The sequence below is a fragment of the Crocuta crocuta genome, unplaced genomic scaffold (assembly GCF_008692635.1).
Source record: "Crocuta crocuta isolate KB4526 unplaced genomic scaffold, BGI_CrCroc_1.0 scaffold85, whole genome shotgun sequence".
NCBI classification, from domain to species: Eukaryota; Metazoa; Chordata; class Mammalia; order Carnivora; family Hyaenidae; genus Crocuta; species Crocuta crocuta.
The window spans coordinates 4,038,530-4,047,017 of NW_027530620.1; the positions used below are offsets into that span (position 1 = coordinate 4,038,530).

Sequence of the window (8,488 nt, forward strand, 5' to 3'; positions counted from 1 at the left end):
AGACGGCCCACCAAGTGCTTCGCGACTGGAGGAGGTTCCCGGGGGCGGGGCGAGGGAGGGTCGGCTGCGAGGGGATTGGGCCCAGGGACTTCCAAATCCGCACGGGGAGGGGGGCGGCTGCGAAACGTGCGGAGGCCTCCATCCTCCCTCCTTTTCCGGCGCGCGTGTGCGTCCTCAGGCTGGATCCCGTCTCCAGGTAAGGCCTGCGGGAGTGGGGGCCGGGGCCCCTCCTGGGCCCCTCGCGCTTTGCTGCCTGCTTCGCCCCTTACTGGCCGGCGGGGGAGGCACCTTCCTGAGCGTCCTTTACCCCCCAAAGTAGGGGCATTGAAAAGCCGAGCCAGAAGCCCCTTACTGGCTCACTGAGGATGCGACTCTTGGTTTAGAGGGGTCGTGAGTTCGAGCCTACCTTGGGCGTAGAGATTACTAAAAATAATAATAAACTTTTTTTTTTTAAAAAACGTAGAAATAGTGGCAGGGGGGGGAAGGNGATCATGACCTAAGCGAAGGTCGGACGCTTAACCGACTAAGCCACCCAGGCGCCCCTACAGGGTGTTTTTGGAGAGCAATGGGGAATGAGCGAGATCTTGGGAACCAGGCGGACCTGGTTGTCCCATCTGCCCTCATTTCCGAGATGCGAGGCCTTGAACTTCACCTCCAACCCATTTCTTCATTGTATTACCCATAAACTGTATAAGTAAAGAAATAGATTTAAAGGTGATGACTTTTCCTGCATTTCCTTGGTTGGGGAGAAATGACCAAATGCTTTCTCAAGCGGCAAAAGGAATATATGTTTACTGCCAAAATGTCTTCGGAAACCGACCCCAAGTAGCACAAAGAAGAAAGCACCCTCTTTCCCTGTTCCTCTGCCGACTTCCTCAGTTGTGGCCCCGATTTTACCCTGCCCTTCTGACCTCTCCTCTCAGGTCCTGTCTCAGACGTTAATATTTGTATCGTTGCATACCTGTTTCTGTGACCCTGTAAATCTAAGCAAACACAGCTAGAGAAGAGCCTTTTATCCCCTATGTACAAAACGGGGGTACTTCTCTACATATTAAACCTTCAACTTAAATCCTCTGCCGTGGACTTTGCTTGAACTCTAGGCACGGAGACAGCTGTGCGTAAGACCAAGCCCTGTTGTGCAGAGAACTTTCTTCCAGGTGAACGGCCTTCGCTGGGTAAGCAGCTGAGACTGGGCGGTTGAGTGGCTGGGTAGCTGGGGAATTGGAGGGCAGGAGTGCGGGTGCATAGTTTACAGTGAATTGGGCAGTTGACCTTGGGACCAATGAGCTGTGAATCTTGGCGGCAGCTGGTGTAGGCCGGGGAGGGAGGGCTCCTTCGCCTGGGGCTGTGGTTGTCTGATGTGAGTAGCAGGATCCGAGATTTTGTCACCATAGCGATCGCAGGTATTTTCATTCGTTGTACGTTATCTCGTGAAACTGCTTTACACTCATTATGTCAGATCAAAACGTACTTTAGACCTGCCACTCGATTTTGTTAAATAGCGTAAGATCACATATTTGTTCTCTAGGCACCCGGGTGGCTCAGTCAGTTGAGCATCCGACTGGGAGCAGGTCATAATCTCACGGTTTGTGAGTTCGAGCCCCGCCTCAGCTCTGTGCTGACGGCTCCGAGCCTGGAGCCTGCTTCGGGTTCTGTGTCTCCCTCTCTGTCTCTTTGTCCGTCTCCTGCTTGCACTCTCTCTCACTCAAGAATAAATAAACGTTTAAAAAAAGTTAAAGACGTTTAAAAAAAGTTAAAATTATAAAAAAGATGACTTATTCTTCACATCAAGTGTATTATTTTGATAACTGTCAAATGTTAAATTCCTGTCAGTGATTAGTGAGGGTAAATGTGTTCTCTTTCCCACCCAAGATCCCAGACATCCTGAAATTCTATCCGCCCTGGGTTCAGAATCCCTAATCAAGGTGGAAAACAGGATCTGCAAACATTGGGCCTGGAGCAGACTTGGCAGAGGCTTCAGGTCGGGGTGGACTGTCCTCAAGAGGGGTTTAGCGTAGGAAAACGTTGGAAGCTTTTAATCAGTGCAGCTGTGCGTTTGGGTTTATGTTTTAAAAAGCTTTAATATAACACTGTGGAAACTGGAACCTGTTTAGGAAGGGTGAGAAGTCTTTAGCAATTCACACCCCAAGGCTATGGGTCGGAGGGGAGGGTGAATAAATTTTCCGGTACTCTCCGGGACGGACCAGCTTGTTTTGGTTTGCGTTTCCTTGGCCTTAACTGCCTTCTTTTCATATGTTTATTATCTGCTTGCATTTCCTACAGTAAATTTTCAAATGGACAGCTTGCTCTTAGTATAACAGCAAATTCAGGAGAAAAAAAACACTAAGATTTCCTCTTCACTAGAAAAAGAACAGTTGATATTCCCCATGCCATTCTCTGTGGCCACCCAGAGTTTGGTTTCCCATTTCTTCACTACATACAAGTGTCCGGGGGTTCTTCTGGGCAGAAGAATAAGGGAAAAGACTGACTTGAACTTTTTCTAAATGGCATTATACTTTTCCCATTTTAATTACGCAGAAAGTTCTGATAATTCCCAGTTCCCCTTTCAAGATGGGGAGGGCAGATATTTGCCCCAGCACTGGCTAAATTCCATTTTTTTTAAAACACTAGAATCTGTTCTGGTTTGCATTTTCCTGATTCATAAAATTGAGCATATTTTCATGTTTACTGTTCATTCTCGTTTCTGTGGTTTTGTATGTATTTACAAAAATGAAATTGTGCTATATGTGTTTTCTGCATTTTGCTTTTTTCTTTAATGTATCGAGGACATTCCAAGCCTGTGTGTTATATCTCTAAATACACCCTATAATAGCTACTTATAATTCCATTTGTGGTAGATATTCCTTGGTTCAATCCTCTTGCTGAAAGGCCTTGCTTTCTGGGCTTTGGTCACAAAAAAAGTTCAGTTCTAAACCTTTTGTCTTTGTGTTCTGAAGTACAGGTGGTTTTACTTCTGGCCTACATTCTCAAGTCAGAGTTAACACGTGTATGCTATCTGGTTTTAATAGGTTTTCCGATTTCCTGAAAAGTTGTAACTATTTCCACTCCAGATAAAAGTGATCACTTCTTTTGATTATTATCTCCTGCTTCTGAGGTTGGGCAGCTTTTCAAATGTTTGGTATTTCTTTGCATTCTCTCTTGTTTTATTTCTTTTAGCTTATTAGTTTACATACAATTTTAATATAAGAAACAATGATTTTTTTGTGGTGATTTTGAAATGTTACTCCCTCTTCTGTGAATTATTTACCTGTTTTTAGCTTTCCTTGCAATTCAGAACTATTTAATGAAAATTGTTCTCTATACTTCAATGGAAACTTCTGGATATGGAACCTTTTAAAATATTGAGTGTTTCATTGATTTTTTCTTTTTAGAATACTGATGTGATGAGGGGTTTGTGTTTTTTACTTTGTGGATCAATATTTGATTTAAAAGGTTTTTTTGTTTAAGTTTATTTACTTAAATAATTTCTACACCCAATATGGGGCCAGAACTCACAACCCGGAGATCAAGAGTCTCCTGCTATGCCAACTGAGCCAGCGATGTGCCACTGATTATTTAAAAGTTTTACTAGGATATTCTTTATTTCCTTTAGATTTTTTTATTACCATGCATTTGTAAACTGGCTTTAAAAATTTTTTTTAATGTTTTTATTTATTTTTGAGAGAGAGAGAGAATGAGAGTGTGAATGGGGGAGGGTGCAGAGAGAGAGGAAGACCCAGAATTTGAAGCAGGTTCCAGGCTCTGAGCTGTCAGCACGGAGCCCGATGCAGGGCTCGAACTCACAATCTGTGAGATCACAACCTGAGCCAAAGTTGCTCAACTGACTGAGCCGCCCAGGAAACCAGCTTTTAAAATCCTTCTACTGAATCATTTCTCAGGCTTAATTTTTTGCACTTTGTAATTTTTTTCTCATTAAGGAAAATTCTTACTTGGTTTTTGGTTTTATTTTTTACACTTTAAAATTTCTACCTTTATCTCTGCCTTTTGTCTTTCCTTTTCATGTTTAGGACTTTGCCGCATTGTTGTACACGTGCTGCCAAGGCAGGCACTTAGCTATGTTATTTGGGGCACAGATATTTATGTTCGGATTATCATAACTGAAAAATGTTCTGCCCTTCATTTCATACATTTGACCGGATAATGCTTTATCTGATCTCTATTACCATTTTGCTTTAATTTTGTGTGCATTTGTTTGTACAATTTTGCCCTTATTTTCAGTTTTGGGGCTTTTGGTCTTGAGAGTATCTTTTGTAGGGCGTACAGAGTAGTTTGTGTTTCATCTGGGAGAGCTCAGTGATTTTTTCCTTAACCATTTTCAGTGTTAAAAAAATGTTAGGAGAAGGGAGTCCTGGCTAGGTCAGTCCCTGTAGTGTATAACTTTTGATCTTCAAGCCCCACAGTGGATAGAAGATTACTTAAAATTTACAAAATCTTTGAGGAAAAAAAAATGTTAGGAGCACATCCAAACATACAAGAATAAGCTCATACCCATTACCTGGATTCAAGAGTAGGTGTCTTCCCCGTTTGCCTCCTCTATTCTTTTAACTTTTTGTGCTGAAGTATTTTGTTGATTTATTTGAGAGAGACACAAAACTCAAAGCTGTCCGCACAGAGCTTGAACTCAAACTGAGATCATGACCTGGGTTGAAGTTGGACGCTTAACCGATTGAGCCACCCAGGTATCCCTTGCTGAAGTATTTTAAAATAAATCCCAGACATATCATTTCACTTCTGAAAACTTCAGTATTGTTGTAGAACTGTATTCACCATTGTGGGAGCATATCATCATAATATATAATTGTCAGATCCTATTTGTATGCCTCAACTACCAAAATACTTTAACTATACTTCAGTTAAGAAAAAGTTAAGAATTTTTATTATTTTTTAACTTAAGTATTTTTTTTCTTTTTTTTAAGTTTATTTTGAGAGAGAGGGCACTCAGGCGAGGGAGGGGCAAAGAGAGAGGAAGAGAGAATTCTAAGCAGGCTTTGTCGGCTTAACGGACTGAGAGCCACCTAGGTGCCCCTAAACTTAAGTATTATTTTCTTTTTTTTTTTAGTGTTTTTTTTTGTTGTTTGTTTGTTTTTATTTCTAGGAGAGAGAGAGAGACAGCGTGAGCAGGGGAGGGTGAGAGAGAGAGGGAGTCACAGACTGAAACAGGCTCCAGGCTCCGAGCTGGCAGTCAGCACAGAGCCCGACGCGGGGCTCGAACCCACGAACCGCGAGATCATGACCCAAGCGAAAGTCGGACGCTTAACCGACTAAGCCACCCAGGCGCCCCTAAGTATTATTTTCTATTAAGAACTTTTTTTAATGTTTATTTTTGCGAGATAGAGACAGATCATGAGCAGGGGAGGGGCAGAGAGAGAGGGAAACACAGAATCTGAAGCAGGGTCCAGGCTGTGAGCTGTCAGCACAGAACCCAATGTGATGCTTGAACTCACAAACTCAGATCATAACCTGAGCCGAAGTCAGAGGCTTAACAGACCAACCGAGCCACCCAAGTGCCCCAAACTTAAGTTTTTTGGGGTGTTTTTTTTTTTTTTTTTTAATGTTTATTTTTGAGAGAGAGAGAGAGACAGAGCCTGAGGGGGGGAGGAGCAGAGAGGGAAGGAGACACAGAATCCAAAGCAGGCTCCAGGCTCTGAGCTGTGAGCACAGAGACTGACGCGGGTTCGAACTCATGAACCGTTAAAACATGACCTGAGCTGAAGTCAGACCCCTAACCGACTGAGCCACCCAGGGGCCTCCCTTTGATTCTTTATCACAACCTTCTTGTAGTAGTCCTCAAAGTTATATTTAACTAATAAACCTCATTTTTGGGACAATTTTAGGTTCACAGCATTTTGAGTGGAAAGTACAGAGAATTCCCATAGGCTCCCTGTGCCACACCTGCATGGCACCTCCCTCCTCAACATCCCACACCAAGTGGTACGTTTGTTACAATCCATGAATTTACATTCATGTATCATTATCTGTCCGTAGTTTGAATTAGGGTTTACTCTTGGTGAGTGAATTTTCTATGAGTTTCTGTGAGTTTTGACAAGTATATGGCCTGTATCCACCACTGTATCATACAGAATAGTTTCACTGTCCTGAAATTCCTCTGCTCTGTCTCTTCCGTCAGTCCCTGAGAACAGCGGATCTTTTTTCTGTCTCTTTACTTTTGCCTTTTATAGAATGTTGTATATATGTAGCCTTTTTTTAAAAAAAAATTTTTTTATATCTTTGAGAGACAGAGAGTGAGTGGGGGAGGGGCAGAGAGAGAGGGAGACACAGAATCTGAAGCAGGCTCCAGGCTCTGAGCTGGCTGTCAGCACAGAACCCAATGCGGCACTCGAGCCCCCAAACCGTGAGGTCATGACCTGAGCTGAAGCCGGACGCTTAGCCAACTGAGCCACCCAGTCGCCCTAGTATATAGCCTTTTCAGGTTGGCTTCTTTGACTTGGTAAATAGGCAGTTTAGGTTCCTTCATGTCTTAATAACTCATTTCTTTTTGGCCCTGAATAATACTGCGTTGTCTGGATGTATACCCCAGTTTATCCACCTGCTGAAAAATACCTTGGTTGCTTCTCAGTTTTGGCAGTTCTGAATAAAGCTGCTCTAAACCTCCGTATACAGGTTTTTGTATGGATATAAGTTTTCCACTCCACTCCTTTGTATAAATGCCAGGGAAGGCGATTGCAGGATCATATGGTAAGAATATGTTTCATCTTGCACTAAACTGCCAAACTGTCTTCCATCAGGCTCTCTGCTGTCCGTGCAGAGCCTGGTTTGGATCCTCTGTCTCCCTCTTGCTATGTCCCCTTCCCTGCTCATTCATGCAAAGATAATAAACATTAAAAATTATAAAACCTGGTTCTTTTTCCTTTTCAGTGCATAGCAAGCACCACCATTCCCCAGTAGGGAAGCGAGGTAACACCAAAGCCACACCCTCTGCTTCCCCCCTGTATCTGTCCCCTTTCACCAGCTCCAGCCTTGCTTTATGGAATGTACTTTCTTCCATTTCTTTCCATGTAACTGCTGCTCACTTCTCAGATTCAGCGTGAGCTACTTCTGCCGGGAAGCCTTCCTGGATCTCCCTGAATATGTCTGCTGACACCTAGTCTAGATATCCGTGACCCTCGACCCTTACTTTGTAAGTTGGCATGGTTGCCATTTGACATTTATTTCTCCCTACATGTTCACCCCCTCGTAGGGGAGGCTCCGTGTCTGTTTTTACTCAACGTCTTTGTCCTTTGATATCCCGCACAGTAACTAGTATGTGGTCTGTGGTCAGTAAATGTGACTGGCTGGAAACTTGTATATGGCTCCTGTCTGCATTCAGAAGTTTTACCAGGATTATATATAGATGGATATGCATCTTTTATTAACCTTGCACCAGATCTACTAGTGGGGTGGTTTTGTTTTTTTGTTTTTTTTCATTCTCAATCACATGACTCAAGTCCAGGGAAGTTTTTTCTGTTACTCTATGTGTTTTGTATCCTCCTTCCAGTAGATGCTTGGGAGGTTTTCTGGTTTTGTTCCTCAAAGCTATGGTATTGACCTATGGTGTTGACTGAGTCCTATTTCCCCTTTCTCTTCTGTTCCTATGCTTCATTAATAGCTACTCGATTTGTTTATTTACCCTGGTCCCCTTCCATGGAGCCGCTGAATCCTCTTAAAGGGGCTATAGTTTTTCTTCTCATACCTGCAAGTTCAGGCATTTTGGGTTTTGACAACAGTGATGAGTCAGCACGTGGTACAATTTTTAGTAGATCAGCAGTCAGCTGAAATGAGTACCTACTAGGCTTTGCAGAGGAAAGAGATTAAGGAACGGGTATCCCAGCTGTTGTCCAAAGTGTGTGTATTGTGCATACCCACTTCTCATCCCTGTTAATTAAGGGATGAAGGAAGGGGGTGGTCCCTTTCTGCCATGCAGGGTCAGGACAGGAGGGTTGAATGATTACAAATGAACATGAACAGCCTAATTGAATCTCCTCAAGCAAAGGTGTAAGGCCTCTGTGAGGTGGGAGTACGCCCGGATTTTAGTTATTCTGTTTCCCTCAGGATAGGTCTTAATATTTGCATCCTGAAAAGTGATATTCTGAATTGACTTAAGATCAGTTTTAAGAAATATTCTTAATGTTAACTTTCTCTGTAATAAGAGGCTTCTGTTTTTCCATTTGTGTGAGATTCTATCCAAGTCACCTTAGACTTTAAAAATTTGGTATGTACACTCTTTTTAAAAAATGTTTTAAGTTAAAACCATTTTTGAGAGTGAGGGGGGGGGAGGGGCAGAGANCCAGGATCCACAGTGGGCTCTGCACTGACAGCCGCAAGTCTGTTGCTAGGGTTCGAACTCCTGAATGGTGAGATCATGACCTGGGCCAAAGTTGGATGCTCCACCTACTGAGCCACCCAGGTGCCTGTGGTGTACTCTGTTTAATTTTTTTTTTTTTTTTTTTTTTTTTTTTTTTTTTTTTTT

The 8,488-nt window shown here is 42.9% G+C and overlaps 2 protein-coding genes across 5 annotated transcripts in view; both read left to right on the plus strand.

The window, feature by feature from the left end:
- The window catches only part of PATJ (PATJ crumbs cell polarity complex component), a 391,357-nt gene that overhangs the window by 350,364 nt on the left and 32,505 nt on the right, over positions 1-8,488 (plus strand). The gene's annotated exons all lie outside the window — the stretch shown is intronic.
- Positions 1-8,488, plus strand: part of L1TD1 (LINE1 type transposase domain containing 1) — a 33,078-nt gene that overhangs the window by 17,383 nt on the left and 7,207 nt on the right. For 2 of the 4 annotated variants that reach the window (XM_077768089.1, XM_077768090.1), the window contains exon 2: positions 1,101-1,175. The gene's annotated coding sequence lies outside the window, so the exon portion shown is untranslated. Of the gene's footprint in view, positions 1-159; positions 197-1,100; positions 1,176-7,134; positions 7,160-8,488 lie in introns of those variants that run through there. The other 2 variants (XM_077768088.1, XM_077768091.1) reach the window with 2 other exon arrangements.